Source organism: Thunnus maccoyii, chromosome 3 (genome assembly GCF_910596095.1).
Source record: "Thunnus maccoyii chromosome 3, fThuMac1.1, whole genome shotgun sequence".
In the NCBI taxonomy this organism is placed as follows: domain Eukaryota; kingdom Metazoa; phylum Chordata; class Actinopteri; order Scombriformes; family Scombridae; genus Thunnus; species Thunnus maccoyii.
In genome coordinates this window covers 12,437,293-12,455,141 of record NC_056535.1, presented here as the reverse complement: position 1 = coordinate 12,455,141, position 17,849 = coordinate 12,437,293, and the positions used below count along the sequence as shown (strand labels likewise).

Genomic DNA, 17,849 nt, shown 5'->3' with positions numbered 1-17,849 from the left:
ACAGGAGTAAAATCAAAGAGGAGATAAAGATGTTTAGATCAATATTTCAGGCCAGCACTGTCTCCTTTAATTAATTTAATACTTTTTGATTAAGCACAATTGACTGTTTGCTAAAACCATCTTCCAAAGATCGACTGTCCAATCGTAGCTTAGCAACCATAACTAGGCACTGTACACCTGTCAAGTCTCTGTATATAAAGAGTTTGGAGAGTGGTGGGCTTTTTACCCTCTCTGAAACAAAAAATACAAGAGCAAAAGTGTAAGTCCTGCTTAGCAACAGTAACTAAGGGCGCATGGCTTAGCAAACTATCGATTGCTTTGTGAAAGACTTGTATTATTTTTTAAAATATTATTATTCTTTGTAGGTGGCTTTAGTGGGAGGCTTTAATAAATATAAAGGATGAAGTTTGGAAGGCCTATGTTGACAAATGAGACTCAGTCTTCACAGCTTGACCTGATTTTGGCTCTCCCAGATCATAAGACTCTAAATTAGCATACAAGTATGAAGCTTGTTGACAAAGCAGTCCTTGTAACTCTCCTCAAACCTCAATTCCAAGAAAGAAAACACAATACATTTTAATTATTGAATAGTCTTTTGGTGCAGAGAAGGTGTGGTTATGTGTCTGTTTAGATTGAGCACCACATGTTTGCATTAATTTGAATACTGATGAGAAATAACAAAATAAGATGTGAATGACAGCTTTAAAAATGGTTGCATTTGGCATAAATTTGTAAAACTACTTTTTGTATCCAATGATCCTCAACTACAGTGAAGTCCAAATATAACCATGTTAACAAAGAGAAGAGCTGACACCTGCAAACACACTCAATGCTATTTTGAGTCAACTGTCAAAGTTATTTAGGGATGAGAGCTCAGTGAGACATTGTTTTGAACTACTGTTAATCTTTGGATTTCATTCAGCGACACCTATTAACGATGAACATGGACCTCACACACCAGGGGGGCATGCACTTAACCTGGTCATCACTGACACCACCCCGATCAATAATCTAAAGGTCTATGATCTGGTTGTGTCAGACCACCAGGTGGTCTCAATGGATTTGACATTCCTGTCACCCCTTACTAAACCTAAGCGTTAAATGCTTTTTCGGACTGGAACTGGAAAAGCATTGACCCAGCTATCATGACTATGGATCTCCAGCACATCACTTGCCCAGCTTTTGCATCAGTGGATGAACTAGTAGCATTCTGCAATACATCTCTGAGCAGTGTCTTTGATCTTCATGACCCTGTTAAGATGCGTGAGGTCAATTATTTATGCGTTGCTCCCCGGTTCACTCATGACCTGCGGAAAATTAAAACAGCTAGACGTGTCCTGGATTGATGCTTCAGACACTCTGGACTCGCTGTCCATAAACTGGCCTTCTGTGAACATCAAAGGACTTTCCCTTAAAGATGTTCGGTCACAGTTCTACTCCAACCTAATTAACAACAATCCTGGCAACCCTAAGCATCTTTTTTCCACCATAAATAATCTCCTGAAGCCACAATCATCTTCCCCAGTTACGGCTACAGAAGAGCGATGTAAGAGCTTCATTGACTTTTTCAGAGCCAAAGTCAACAACATCCGCTGTCTGAGGTCCAGCCCTTCCTCTCTTCCTCCTCCTGTCATCGACTCCATTCCCACAGCTCTGCTCAAATCATACATCCCCATTCTCAGCCCCCTGATCACCCAAACTGTCAACCTGTCCCTTCAAACCAGTAGTCTTCCATCTGCCCTCAAGGTCGCAGTCATCCACCCCCTCCACAAGAAGCCCACCCTGGAGCTTCAGACCTCCCTTTCCTGTCCAAGGTGTTGGAAATGGTGGTTCCTTCTGAGCTTGAGGACCACCTGTCTGAAAAATTTCAGTCAGGTTTTCAGTGCACAATTCTGAGGATAACCTGCTGATGGCAGCTGATGCAGGGTCCCTTACTCTCATGATTCTCCTTGACCTGTGGATCACACTATCCTCGTAGAGCACCTCCACACCACCATTGGACTGTCAGACTCTGCACTTAGGTGGTTTCAGTTTCAGTATGTCTCACTGGGAGGATGCAGTCTCAATCACTCCCTATCACCTGTGGTGTTCCACAAGGATGGGTTCTCGGCCCCATCCTGTTTACCCTCTACATACTCCCCCTTGGACGTATCAACAGCAGACATGGGATGTCTTTTCATTGCTATGTTGATGATACCCAGCTGTACATCAAAACTGCCCCAAAGCCTTCTGCAGCCATGTCACGCCTCAGCACCTGTCTTAAGGAGATAAAGGCCTGGATGAGCACAAATTTCCTCCAGTTAAGCAGCAGCAAAATTGAAGTTCTCTTTATTGGCACTCCACACCACATTCAGTCATCCCTCATACCTCATCTCACCTTTGACAGCCAGGACATCCCTCCTTCCTCCTCAGTCACTAATCTAGGTGTTAGGTTTGACTGTCAGCTGACTTTTGATGGCCATACAAGACATCTATGCAAAATCTCTTTCTTCCATCTCAAAAACATCTCTAATCTCCTCCCCTCTTTAACCCTGTCATGCCTTTATCTCCTCAAGACTGGACTACTACAACGCACTCTTCACAGGGATCTCTGGCAGGAGCATCCAGAAGCTCCAGTATATTCAGAACATCACTGCCAGGATCCTGATGAGAGTGCGAAAACACAAACATATAACACCAATTTTGTTTTCATTGCACTGGCTCCCTTCAGGATTGACTGCAAAGTCCTACTAACATACAAATTCACAACTGACATGCGCTTCCCTACCAGCAGCTTGCTCCTCTGGGCCCCCAGTACTAAGCTCTGCACCGTGGGGAACTGAGCTTGTGGAACAGCCTTCCTAACCATCTGAGGGCAGCACAGACCCTAGACTCTTTTTTAAAAAAAAAAGCCTAAAAAACTATCTTTTCATCTTAACTCTTATTACTATTTTCTTTATGTTGTGTGTTATTGTACTGTGTATTATTATTATTATTATTATTATTATTATTATTATTATTATCAGCTTGGGTGCCAGGATGAAACAGTTTCCTGCATCCTACAGTCATTTCCCCCCCAGAGACACACTGTGTACTTGGCACAGGAAGTGGTGCTATCACATTCTGTGTCACAGCCACACAGTCGTATTAAATGTGAGAGGAGGACCAGCAGTCGGGGAAACATGAGTCAGGCTTGGCTTTTAAAAAACTTCGTCAACAACGTCAAGGTTGAGCAGGAGCTTTAAAGAATGCTTTTCTAATTCTTCCTCAAAGATAAAAAAAAAAAAGAATGAAAGGAAGAAAAAGACTATAGAATAGATTGTTGAGGTTATCTAATTGTTCTTGATGTGCTATACTTTGCTGTTAGCATATACAAAAACACCTCCCACCACTTTAGACATCTCTTTCTTGGTATGTCATCATCATCTATGTTTATGCAACACAGTTCGTGATGATTTATCAGCCCTTCTTTTATCCTTCTCCACTGCTGCCATTCATTTCCTGCTGTGCGTCTGCCTTCGCCTCCAAAAAGCATTTCATTCCAGTGCATAAGGCCGCTGCACAAAAGGCAAAATCAAAAGCTGACAGGTAAACTGAACCCAGCGTACTTTGATAAATATGGACACTTCCAGGAAAATGAAAGGGTTTTTTTCCCCCAAAGTTTATGGTCCCAAAATTTCTGTCGTGAATGAGGGCTGCTGTGTACTTTTTGAGTGATAGTTGAGTTGATTCACTTAATATCAAAATCCATAAAAGGGATAGAGGCACTGAAATAATGAATAGGGCAATGTGCATTTGGGACTGGTGCAGCAGAGCAGCGATGAGCTGACATGCAATACAAGTTGATGATACAGTATTACTGCATGGATTTTTGGTGTTCGGTTGTAAAGAAATTACATTTTTATAAGGTTTGACTAAGGATAAGTCAGTCCACCTGATAATGTCTACTGTTCTGACCAATGCAACTATACATCAGCTCCCACTGTAGCAACTTGGATGGATGAAGAATTAAAGGAGGAAAAGGCAACATGAAGTGTCTCAGTAAAGTGTTGCACCACTGCAAGTGGCAACTGAAGGAATCATCATTCTTACATAATACATGCCTTCATTTGATGTTTTGATGATGGTGGTGGAGAGTGCTGTCGATCTAAAATCTCTAGGGCTGCAGCTAATTATTTTCATCATTGATTAATCTGCCAATTATTTCTTTGATTAACTGATTAATCATTCATTTTGTACATAAAATGTCAGAAAATAGTGAAAAATGCCCGTTATAATTTCTTAGAAGTCAAGGTAAATTCCTCAAATGTCTTGTTTTGTCCGATCAACAGTCAAAAACCCAAAGAAATTCAGTTTAGTATCATGTATGGCACAGATGAACTTCAAATCCTCACATTTGAGAAGCTGAAACCAGCTAATGTTTGGCATTTGTCCTTAAAAAAAACAATTCAATTGACCAATCGATTAATCGACTAAACGTTGCAGCTCTAAAAATCTCCCATGGTTTCTCAGTCGGATTGACATCTGTGAGGGCCAACATACAGTATGATTCACATCATTTTTACAATCATCAAACCATTCAGTGACCCCTTGTGTCCCTTGTGTCTGTATTCATTGTGTTTTTTCCTTTGATTTGTCACCGGTTTGTATGTAGCCATCAGTCAAGAGTACTGCACGTTGTTAAAACTGTTGACCTTGAAATAACCCATACAGGCAGAAGTACAGAATATGTGAATCATGATGATTGACTGTCTCCTGTTGCCTTTAAATTCAAACAATGTTTGTCTGCGGGCAGGGGCATGTATGATTGAAGTGACTCAAGTTGAAAAACTGTTACATGGGGCTGCAGAACAGATGAACCCAGGTGCAGACACAGATGAAGAGACAGGAATAAGGAAAAAAGATATTTATTGCAGAGCATGGGGATGATGGGCTGCAGGCTAGGGAAAGCTGGAGCTGGTAGCTGAGAGCTAGGAACTGAAACTGGGGCAGGGGCAGTTAGGGGCTGAGGAAGCAGGTCCAGAGTGGGATCCAAGGGGACTAAGTAATGCAAGGTTCCAGGGCAGAGCAGCAGGGCTGACCAGACAAGGGTCGGGAAACAGGGACCGGAGTTAGAAAAGGCAGAACTATAAGGGAAACAGAGAACAGGATGAATACTGAAGAACAGATAACAAGAACAAAATGATAGCAGACTCTACAATCTTGCAGAGCGGAAGTGGCAGGGCTGAGTAAAGGTCTTGATTATTGAGATGAGGTGCAGCTGGTGTGGCTCTGCTCTGACTCCGGCACGCCGTCTTCTCACTCAGACAATCACAGACACACATGGAGAGAGAGGGAGAGAGCCACTGAGGAAGTGACAACAGGTTAGGGAGACACAGAATGGGATGTAGAGGGAATGCCAAGGTAGGTTGCTGAGGCAGATGTGACAAACACTTTTCAAGGTTAATTAAAAAGAATTTTAAAATAACTCAGATTGTTAACACCAAAGGGCTGTTGTAGCAATGCATCATGGCTGATCAAAAAAATTTGAATTCATGTTTTCAAACGGTGCAGTAATAAGCAATGCGAATACAGTCGCTACTATACAAAAGAAGGCACACAAAGGCCGCTGTAATGATAGCGGTGCTCCTCCTGAGCAACATGAAATATGTTGGCTGCGGATATTTTAATTTTGCAAACTATGCTACACTGTAGCATGCTGTTTAACTGCAAAACATTTAACTTTTGCATAAGCTCACAATAGCATATATAATGTACAGCACAATTAGAATATTTAACTCTAGAATTACATAAGATCGCCCTTCAGCTATAGATGCTCTTCAGCAGAAATGTAGTGAAAATAAATGTATCCAAGACATGTAAATTATATATCTGCTTCATTTTAATGTCTCTCTGTTCTACAGTAAGAAATACAGCAGAAATGCATGACTGAGCCAGGTGTGTTGAAGCAGTGTTTGGTCATGTCAGTGGACTAGGAGCTTCCCTCTTCATAGTAAAGCCGCTGTGGCAAAGACGTAAGCTTCTCAATTGGCTTGGGATTGGTTTGAGTGAGACAGACTCATGTAATAACGTCAAAGTGGTTAAGCCCCCGGGCATCTTTAAAGAGCTTTCAGCAGCCACACAGGGAGAAAGACAGCGGAGAGGGAGGAGGAGGGAAAGATTGAAAGAACCAGAGAACAACATAGAGAGTGGAGAGAGCCTTTTTTCAGCACGACCACGAGAACGGAGGAGATTAAAAAGGTGGAGGAAAGATATCTCATTAGGTTAAGGTGACATACAGTCGCACTGAGGGAGAGAGATAATGCAAATGGTGAGGAGAGAAAAGGCGAACGGCAGAGAAATTCGGTGATCTCACACACACCAGCAAACACACAGCTTCGAGTCAGAGATGACTAAGCTGTATTTCCATGGATTCGCCAATGCCTGAGTACCTCTAAAGCCTCTGGCAGTGACACAGTCATGTTCCCACTCTTCAAAGGAATCTCCCAACGCCTCTGTGATTTACATTAAAGAGGACTAATAGAGTTTCTGTAGTTATGGCTGACAAATTCAATTCTACTTAGCATTTTAAATGTGATGTGTTAAATCTCGGTAGGCGGCGGGAAGAAAGCAATCCTGTCAAGCAAGAGAGTCTGAAGTGCTGCGTGTTTAGTGGAGGAGTACACTTCAAGATGCTTCATTCTGACACAAAGCCTGGACCACAGCAAAGGCTATAGTGGGCTGGCACAGTGCTCTCTTTAGGATGGTTCAGCTGAAAATGGCCTACATCCAAGTTTTTTCCTGCTAAAGTCACGTAAAAGTAGAGCAGTGTTCATGTTGTGTATTCTCCTACCGATCTAAATGCCTCTTCTGTCCATGCTAATTGCGTATTCCTCAACTGTGAATCTTCCAGCTCAGCCAAACTCCCAGGTGGTGCACATAGAATGTTATTAATCAGCCACCGAGTTCAGATATATACGCCAACTCATCCCCATCTTGATTTCTCCTTGAATCAGCTAAATCAACCACAACTCCAGCTGGAGAACACAGCCGTTAACACATCTGACTGTCAGTGAATCACCTGTTCACATCCTCCAGATCAGCTGACTCTCTAAATGGCTGCTCTCGTCATTAAGCAAGTGTCCCCACCTGTAAATGACAGCATGCAAGTGAAAGCACCAGTTGTCCTGATCCTTCCTCTCTGCAGGTGACACTTGATTTCTCTGTGACAGGTTGGCTTGGTTGTTTGTCATATTTACACGGTCGGACTCAGGATATGAAGTGGAAAATTAAAGGAGAGCCTCAAGCAGGAGCAGTTCTATTTATTTAAATCACTGGAACAGGAATCCACTTTTGTCCCAGAGAAGGAAACATATATGAATAAGGAAACTGACTCAAGTTGCCTCAACGTTTCCTTTAAGTGTTGAGTACAAAATGCTAATCCATTGTTTTGATCCTGTACTTTGACCAATTTTGTTTGAGGTCATGGCTTCATAAATTCAATATCTGCTGTAGCATATGTGTGTAGATTTGCAGGCCAATGTATGATGGAGAGTTAAAAAATGATATCAAGATAATAAAACCTCAGTCACTTTGATGTTATATACCTTATTTGTTGAATCCTTTGTTTTTACCTCATTTGCCAGACAGTCCTTCTTGTTTTACATTCTTGTGACAACCTTTCTCTCTATGCGAAAAACATTAAACTACCTCATTATATCTTTCTCAGTTTAATTTGAATGCGCAGTCTTATAAGTGTAGCAATATGACACCATCATTGTGTTGATTAGTTGGCTCATCTGTCTGATTTTCTCATTTGTCCCCATTTACAATTTAGCACAAAATGTACAGCATTGTCTTGTTGGTACAAAGATAGAGCCTCAGCCGAACAGAATGAGGTCTCAGCTTGAGTTGTTCTACTTTATGTGTGGTTTCTGTTATGTGTGTCAGTGTGTACACACTTTCGACTAGTTGCTGTTACTGGAGTGCTGGAAAAATCTGAAAAATCACACCCTTAAGCCAGTGACTTCAGAATAGATCAAGAATAGTCAATAAATCATAAATAAATCATTAATAAATCATAAATTTATTAATGTGTTACAAACAGTAACACAGCTGTAATCATTATTAAATTATAAGAAATTTGAAGTTCACACATTTAAGTAGGAGACATTGCATGTTGTAAGGGATCCTTTGTTGAGAGGTGCTGCTTTATGACAATACCCATTTTACAAAAACACATTGCAAGCTAGTTGTCTTATCTATAAATACTTTCTTAATTGAATATAAGAGGTTTTCCTATATCACAATATACTATATATCTATATTGCCCATACATACTGTACAACATAGACACAAATGAGACTTGAGAGTTTGCAGCCTTCATTGAGGACAATGTTGTATTGTGATTGATGGTTACAGTCTTTGTATTCCATTGGTTACTCCAGTCTAACCTTGAGAGCTGCTATTAGGATTCACTCTTACATTTTGCAGTGGCTGTAAACTGCTCACAAAAGAGTGTTTAATTCCACTTCTCAGTGAAGTGTTGCACTCTCAAGTTGATTTTTAAGTGTAATTCTTTGTAGTTCAACAAATATGTCCTATGGGCTCTTTTGGGAGGACGAAGTTTTTCCCTTTACAATTCACCGTTGTGGCCCAGTTATTTTGTTCCTTTAGTCCTCACTCAGTGGGTGAACTGTCTATACTGTGAGAATCTGACTTATACTTTGTCCTCTACCTCACACTTCTGTCTTGTGGGGGAGAAATTGGCCACATTTTTTAAAGCGACTCTGAAGGGCACAAGAGCACCTCCCTCTGCAGTGCAGTTTTGTTTCCTTCAACAGAAGGGAGCAGAATATAGACCTCCAGTGTGCCCTAATGATCAAACAGCATCAGCTTGTATCTTGTTGTCGATGTTTTTGTTTGGATCTCCCCTCCGCACCAGTGTGTGCATCAGGATGGAGTGTGTTGGAAGTGATGACTAGGAATACTAATGCGGCTAGTGTCACTGCAGCGCGTCATTGCTGTTTTGAGGGTTCCCTTGGGACCATGACATAGATGTGGAAATCTGGGGCACTTTATGATTCAGCTAAGACTTTTTCAAGAGAAACAATGATAAAACAGTCTCCAGAAGAAATCAACATTTGCTTGGCTGATTATGTGAAATGATAATATGCTTGACATTGGAGGTTATCTGTGCTAAGTGAGCAGTGCCACAAGCCTTTGCCTGGACGAATCACAACCGTACAGATATTAGTCTTTCAAACTAAACTAGATAAAGCTCAGCAGTTGTTGAACTCTACAAGTAGTGAGAAACAACAAAGCCTTTGACAAAAAAGACCTTCCAAACCATGGAAACAAATCTTTCAGTTTTCAGTTGCAGTCAAAATGTATTGTGGTAGAGAGGACAAGTACAAAATGTTCAGGAGGATGTTGCCGTTTTGGAAAAATCAATTGATCAATACATTTTCTGTATGCAAACAGCCCAATTCCCAAATAAAATATACAAGTCAAGGTGATGTGGGAATATAGGTATATTACTTTAAATTGTAATATACCTCTACAGTACATTTTAGAGATGTCAAGCCAATCCTCAGGATCAGTTCCATAGCTAATCCAGGCATATTTTAATGGATTTGTATCAGCTAAAATAAATCCGATCCTTTCTTTACTGTTTTGTTCACTTCAGCCTGCTGCAGAGCTGCTCTCCTGTACGGCAGCCATGCTTTACAATTTCAGCATGTCGCTGCATATGTGAGTGTGCGAATGTGAAAAATGAATTGGCAGCACCAAATAATTTGCTAAACTCCAATGCTAATAAATCTGTTATCTCTCCTATCGTTCTTATTAGCTAAAAACTATATACAAAGTAGTTTCTTTGTTTCAGCCCGCATTGTCTGCTTTCACTGGTCAAAATGACAAACATGGCCAGCAGCAGATCATATCAGCTGTTGCTAATTAACGTCAATTTCATGAGTACCTTGATGACAGTACAAAAATAAACTTAACATTCTAACTGATCACATCACATCAATACCAGGAGTAACATTCCCCAGTTAAACTTTTATTCATAACATATCAATAATTTAAGATGATCAGGTGATTAGTTTTGAACAAGGATTTCCAGTATTTGGATCAAATAGGTTACGTCTGTTATTTCAGTGTGCTAGATGCATATTAAATTAACATGCCATATCCTCTGTTACTATTTAGATATACTGTATGTGTCAGACTCGGTGTCTGCAGATACCCAATATTAGGACCCTATCAGGACACCCGACTATATTTTGCTGTCGATCAATTACACACATAGTTGTCAAGTGGAACAAAACCTCTTATATGTAAATCACCTGAAACAAAAATCCATGACTTTTTTGTGTGTAATTGTGGTTTATCCTCACAAGGATTTAGAGAACAATGCCTGGTAAAACAGAGAAATGAATCATAGTGCTCCACATTCTCAGCTAAGACGATCAATCCCGACCAGCTCTCATTTCCTGAAACTCCACAGAACAAAGGTATCATACAGTACTAGTTGACCTGATTCCAATATTACAGTTTGATGTCATAATCTTCATATTGGCCCAGATGTGATTAGCTGAAAATGCACTGTGCAGTAAAGTGCCATAATTCTTGATTGATGAGTAGTACATGTCATCTGTGGATTTGTTATCCACACAGGCTGGTGTGTTTTGGCACTTTTTTACCTTGCCGTTGAACCATTCCCACATTAGGGACAGAAGCAGAGAACATTGTTTTAACTGTGATCAAAAGACATAGAGCCCTTGATTCCTCATAAACCCAAAAGAGGTAGCAGGCAGCATTTCAAAGGCAGATTCTTGTCTTCATTATAATAACCTCATTGTGCATTCTGTGGATAGTGAATCCTATAATGATAGATTTAAAAAGCCTTGTGAAGATTTGGGACTCTCTTACTGTGTGCCCTGAAAAAAAGATCAGGAGCTTTACAGCACTGAAAAAGAAATTCACAGTGACGTCTGGTGGTTTGCAGAAATTATAGCTGCTACAGTAAACTCGAATGTGAACCAAGCACCAGCATACCACCTTTATTGATTTCAGATTTTTGAATCTAAAATATGCAGAAAAATGCTTATAAAAGTTCGCACTTGTTCATTTGATATTCTGACATTCTCATTCCCGTATTAAAGACCTGCAGTAAGTAGCAATAAGATTATATAATATTAGAGTATGTGAATCAATATGGTATTATAAATGTTTTAACAGGCAATCTTCAAGTGAAGCCTGAGACTTCTCATACTGAGCTGCAAAGGAAACTGAGTGTGTTCCCCACTTTTGTTGTAAACACCAGAACAGCAGGCAAAAGCCACGCCGAGGTTCAGTGACGTATTAAACTTTAAACATCATCAAACATACAGTATGGTTAATCATTATTTAACACACTACGTGAAACAAGCATTAGTGTGTCACTATCAAGGAGCTATCAGTAGTCCATTTCACGAAACCCCTTTCAGAATGAATTTATCTTCATATAACATCTTACATGGATAGCTGGTTTCTGACATAATAGTGATGAAACAAGAAGGAGTTGTACAGCCACATGTGACATTTAATGCTTCACATATACCAGAGGCAAAGCGAATCAATTGAAAGCGTTCTGAGTTACATCAGTTATAAGACTCAAAGCACAGGGACATATGGGCATTTGTATGCTGCACACTTCTGTTTTAATACCGTGAGACTCCACCTGTAGTGATTACTGAACAGCAAAGTGCAATCAAAGCTGCACAATTACTGCATTAGAGAAATCCACTCAGAAATTCCACAAAAATACACATTTTATTAATTTGGTACCTAGATTACTTTATTTCCAATAATTTTGCTGTTCCAACCAACTCATCTCTATTTCCGGTATCGATAAACCTTAAAACATCAACATTTCCCAGTATTAGAATTTATTTTTCAGATTAATTCAACATTTAGCTTCTGTACAGATGGCAACCGATGAATCCAGTTGTCCTCTGTAATGGCAACTACTGATCATCTGTTCGTCCCTTCCAGCAAAACAACCAACACAAATAGAGTGATTATGTCAATTTCCAGCATGAAGTGATCTGCGTGTGTATTCTTGGAGGAACACCTGCACAGTTGTACACACACAATCTTGTTGCTGCTGTGCTGTAGCAGATGTTTGTGCCAGTGCTTGAAGACTATCCAGATGTCCGTTTCACGCAAATCTTTATTGGGAGGAAAAAAACACAGCAGACAGCAGGGCACGCATGGACCATTTAGGGAGTATTATTCTGAAGAAAAGCATATTGAGACCATTCTGTACTTAGCCTAGATTCCTCTCCATGCTCTTCTGTCCCTATTTCTTCACTTAAAGTGTTTTACTGAAGCTGCTTATTCTTTTGGCATTATCTCTGTGAAAATGGGAAGATAAATATAATTGGATTGCTTTGTTTATTAAATTATGAGGGTTGAAGAAAAGTGACCGTTTAAACCCAATGAAGTGAATACTTTGCAACTATGCCGTCCTTTCCGGGTCAAATGAGCATAAAAACCCACTTCTGACACCACTTGTCTCGGGGGATTTCGAGTTGTAATAACCTTGAGGCTGTTAAACTAATTGCATGTCAGCGTGTTACACGTCAGGTTTCTGTAATGGCCATGAATATGTGCAGCGTTCGATTTTAGGTATTTTAAGACTGACCTTGCGTGTTGCCCAGTGGTCTCTGAGGCTTCTGTAGCCATTAACAACGTGTGACTGGCAGGCCACTTTCAAACATTGCTTTTGTGAAAAGGAGAAAAAGTAAATAATACTTAATTTTACCTCAAACCTGTAATATGTGGCGGTGACTAATCCATTGCTGCAAGCTAATATAAATAGCACGTAAACAAGCAACTTTAATAAAAGCTTGTAATCACACACGTTACTTCTTGCTGTCTAGCTGTCTTAACAGGCTATTGTTGAGGCTCAGTAAATGCAGCACTCTGCTGTCAGCTTGAGTGGTCTTTCTTTGTCTATGAACATCCCATGGGCTTTTACAGTAGGCCAGCCTGTTCTTGTCCTACTTTCCAACACGCCTGTCCTCCCTCCTTGTTGTCTGTTAAATGTGACGTGCTGGCGCTCCTTTCACCGACCTCTCCGAAGTATCCCACAGCAGGGCCGCTAGCCGTGGAGATAGGCTGGCTTGGTCTGCATCCATCCATCTTGTTTGCCTCTGTAAAATCCAATTCCCTCATCTCATGCAAGCATCCCTCCCCAACACTCATCCATCTTTTGCTTCACATGAATCTGGGCCGTCTGGTCAGGTGCTGCAAGCACATCATTTGTTTCAGTTAGGGTTTTATTCCCCCAGCCCAGTTTCCTCTGTGCTGTTTTGTCTCTTTTCACATGGGCAGGCTGCTGGCCTGTAACTCACAAAGGGCTGGCTGACGCTATGTTTAAGGCTAACAATATCACAGTGGCAGGGAGGGAATGAAGTTCGACTTTTTGCCGTCAGCAGCTGCTATAAACCAATAAACAGGATGTTAAATTGAGAATTACTGCCATAGCCAGGTTGTTGGCAGTACAGTCGGCCATATTCCAGACAGCAGTAATAGCATCATTGGTAATGCTATGGGTCTCAACGGGCTGTAATTGGATGTGACTTATTCAGTTACATGTATATATATCTATGTCTCCCACTGTGGCTTGGAAAGTGTCTCCTGAGTTGCATCCTGCAATAAAGATAGTAGAGAGTTTAATAACAGTAATGGCAGCTTAATGGTTGCTACCTGCCAGCGTAATTGAAAATTTGAGGTGTCGTATTGCATCTTTGTTGTCATGGCTCAGTGATGTGATTGTATTCACACCCTGTAATACAACTAAAAATAAAACGGAAACGCCACACATCTCTCTATGGTGCTGCTTTTTATTTTATAGTCACGTCACACGGGAAATGATTATGTTACCAGTAAAACACTCCACTCACACACAGTGGTTAGCTTGATGTGGGCACTTGTTGACCTCGGGCTCACTTACCACTACACACATTGGCATTCAGCAACCTTGCTAAGAGGCAGAATGGCCATATTGCTCCCTGCAGCTTCACTGACATGAATTCATCTTGGTTGGTTACAGAGCTCGGCTGGCAGCTGTAACCTGTTGCTGCACTGCTCATCGCTGACAGGGTTACATAAGCTCAGCACAGGCCCACAGCCTCTGTATCTGCCATACAGACATGTGCTCGCTACAGCAGCTGTCCGCATGATACTGGACATTGATTTGCAGTCAGCTTCTGCCTCTACCAGCAAATAATGGAAAATGTTTTAGCAATGAATTGATCGTCTGCTAAACCCTTCCCCCAAATGATATTGTCCAATCATAGCTTAGCAACTGTAACTAGGCACAGCATGACTGCCAATTTTAAGATTTATCAACGTGCCGAAGTGATGTGAATGGGGCTCTAATAGGAGCGATACCTGGTGTCTCATGAGTTTGGAGGGTGGTGGTTTTTTAACCTTTACAAAACCAAAACCCAAGAGCAAAAGTGTAAGAAAATTATTAAAGCATATGTTTATTTGTTCTAACATAAGCTGCAAATGTTCTAATTATCTTACTACCTATAGCAGCCAAGGTTATTTAAGGCAAGAGGCATGTCATTACTACATTATAACTGCATTATTTTGTGGAGAATGAGAATAACGATAGCGACTCTGTCTTGCATTTACTTGGTTTATGGAAATGTACACTCTAGCTACACCAGCCAAACTTGTGTTAGTTAGTGTTACATTTACCAAACTCAGCAGTTATCTTTATCCTTTCTTCTTTTTCTTCTTCTAAATGTTTGCTTTTCTCTTGTAAATTTGAAGCATATGATTTGAAAATATTAAAGCATAAATCTAACCACTGTTTGCTTGTCCAAATATGTTTTTCTACAGTAGACATCCAAACCATCCAATGGGTATGTTAGAACGAATCAATCATATTTTTATTTATAATAGAATTTAGAATTTAGTAATTTAGAATACTATAGTACTTCCTGATTATACAAGTGCTAACTAGCTCTACCCTGCAATAAACAAACACTGCTGTTTCTTCATTTCCATGTCCTATACATGGATCAACTCATCCAAAAGTGTATATTGTAGACCCTTTTAAAGGGTTCTTGTTTTAAAACGAATCAGCTCGAAACATTAAAAAGTCAACTGGATACGGAGTTTCCAACCATCTCACAGAGTTATGGCATTAGCGTTACCTTATGCTAGCCACCTACATCTGATAAAAACTGCTAGCTTTGTTGACAGTTGTCATTTCAGGCAACCAAACCCATGTTATCATTGGCTAGCAATGAGAAAACTGCTTTTGTTACTTCTGTCTCAAATCAACAACCCATTGTTTCAAAAATAACTAAGAATTTAGAGTGGTAAATCTGTTTGTACTGTGGCGGATTCCTTATAGTTAAAAGGAATACTGGGATTTTTTTCTTTGGCTTGTACAATTTTGTAATATGTCATATTGACTCCTGTGTTATTTCTAGCAGGAAAGGAAGGACCAGTTATAGATTCTTGGCATGTCTCTTCTACATGAGCCTTCATCTGGAACCTGCTATTTTCACAAATGTGAGAGACCAGTGGTTCATTTAGCTAGAACACCCATGCTGGAAAATTCACTGTTTGTGGGCTAATTTAATAAATCAACGATAGACTGGATCATATCTTTAAATGTTGGCAGCAGTTTGAGTAAATCCATAAAACAAATAGCACACAAAACTACACACAACACATCCACTCCATTGACTGTATATAAATATGGACATCATGACAGCTCCCCAAAAGTGAGGCTAAAACATCTCAATCGCTTCGTGGTGGCTGCAGTATAGGTCATAAATCCCTTTGGCTTCACTTTTGCATAGTGGTGGGAAGTGGAGACGCGTCATCCATCATTATATACAGTCAATGGTCACAAAAACACACACAAGCTCCTGAGTCTAAGATGATAATACACTTTGCCTAAATGCATTATATGCTGCCCACATACACACACACACACACACACACACACACACACACACACACACACACACACACACACACACAGACATAGACACGTTATCTCACAGTTAAAAATGGAAAGAGGTGGGCTTTCATTACCATCAATTTCATTTCACCATCTTCAATCACATAATTTCAGGTAGGTACCAAATAATCTCTTTACACTTCATATTCTTACACGGACGCAGCAGAGATAAATTGTTACTGACACTTAAAAGCAGTCTGAAGAAATGTCATGTGGTAATTTAGTACCTATAGTCACTATTTCCATTCTTCTCTTTCTCCCTCCCTGCTCCATCTATCCATCTGTCAATGGAGCCGTAGGCTCTGCTCATCTGTGTGTTTGTGTGTGTGTGTGTTTGTGTGTGTGTGTGTGTGTGTGTGTGTGTGTGTGTAGGTATGGCTGGTGATGCAAAATAAGGCTTTATTTCACTTTCTCTGCCCTCGACTTTTTAAACCTGTGCTTTAGCTGCTGCCTCAGAGAGAAAGACAGGTGTTGACTGCCTTGAGTGCCTGCTCCTCTGTCCCCTGTGTGTGCATGTGTGTGTGTTTCACATATGTACAGCATGCTTAGTTTGCATGTGTGTGTGTATGTGTGCAGATATTAGTTGGCGGCAGTGCAGCTCTCTCTTTAGCCAGGTCCTGCAGAGCTAGCGTGCTGCGTTCACAGTCAGCCAGCATTTTACCAGCAGTCTCCATTTATACCGTCTGCCACTCGACTGTCCGCGGCTGAAACATATACAGATTCTGTGGCTTATAACAGGTGCGGCTGAGGGCAGCACACTGCAAGATTTATGTAATGTCTTACATTTAATGTCCAGTCTTCTCAGAATAAAAAATAGAGGGTTACACACAGTGATCAATCCAATCTCACAGGGTTTAATAGGACATTGACTGGTTGAGTGTTTGCAGAATATGTTAAGTAAACGACTGATCCATATGTAATTTATCTTTACTCCACAAGGCTCTGTCTTTTATTATATTCCAACAACCCAACATGTAAATAATAAAAACAGTTGAAGAGGGAATATTGATTAGACTGAGAGTGAGTACATGAGACTAGGGACTGGTGTTCCAAGACTAATTAAGTCACTAATTGATAGGGTCAGCTAACTGACTAGTACCTTTTAATTCCGAGAAACTAAAGGAACCAACGTCTCTATCAACAATCAGTTTTCTCCAGAGGCACTCAAAATCAAAGCTGCGGCAAAAGAATTAAAAAGTTTGGCAAGTGGCAAATAAATAGTGTGTTAACAGCAGGCTCTGTGAGTTTTTAATCAGTTTTTTAGATTTTGCAACCATGTATTTGACAGATTTTGCACCCTATCCTAATAAAACTTAGAGATGAATTTTTTGCACTCTCAGAGAATGAATTAAATTGGTCAAAACTCAACATCATTCCCAGTGCATCAGCATAGCCATAAATGTATTGTATACAAAAGATAAAATAAAATTATTAGAAATAGAAATTAAAAGCAGTAATATCAGAAGAGAATATAAAAATTATTTTAAATTAAAGAATGTTGTCACTCACTATTTAGACAAAGATGTTTTGCAGATGTGCAAATATACAAAAAGTAATGGGGCAGCAGTGGTTTTGACCATAAGACTGGCCAGCTCAAAACATAAATTAGGTCTTAAGTCACCAATTTTCTGCCATTATTATCTGGCCTTTGGTTGTCGGAAAGTTAAAAAGCTACTTGAAATACAACTGCTGAATGAGAACTGGGTCAACAGAGAAAAAGGATATCAAGGGCAAACTTGACATAAGGGTCAAGCAATTATATTTTATGAAATCCTTTCTAGAGAAACTGCTGGTGATCCCACTGAAACACGAGGAGGAAGTGCAAGAGAAAGAGAAACTGATCTTCCCA

The 17,849-nt window shown here is 40.2% G+C and overlaps 1 protein-coding gene and 1 long non-coding RNA gene across 5 annotated transcripts in view; one reads left to right on the top strand and one right to left on the bottom strand.

The window, feature by feature from the left end:
* dlgap4b (discs, large (Drosophila) homolog-associated protein 4b) overlaps window positions 1-17,849 on the top strand; it is a 114,409-nt gene that overhangs the window by 49,209 nt on the left and 47,351 nt on the right. The window lies entirely within an intron of this gene.
* LOC121893933 lies at window positions 4,871-7,525 on the bottom strand. The gene is made up of 2 exons (XR_006095448.1): window positions 6,812-7,525; window positions 4,871-5,105 (listed from the first exon to the last, which is right to left on the bottom strand). It is a non-coding gene; the product is annotated as an uncharacterized LOC121893933 (long non-coding RNA).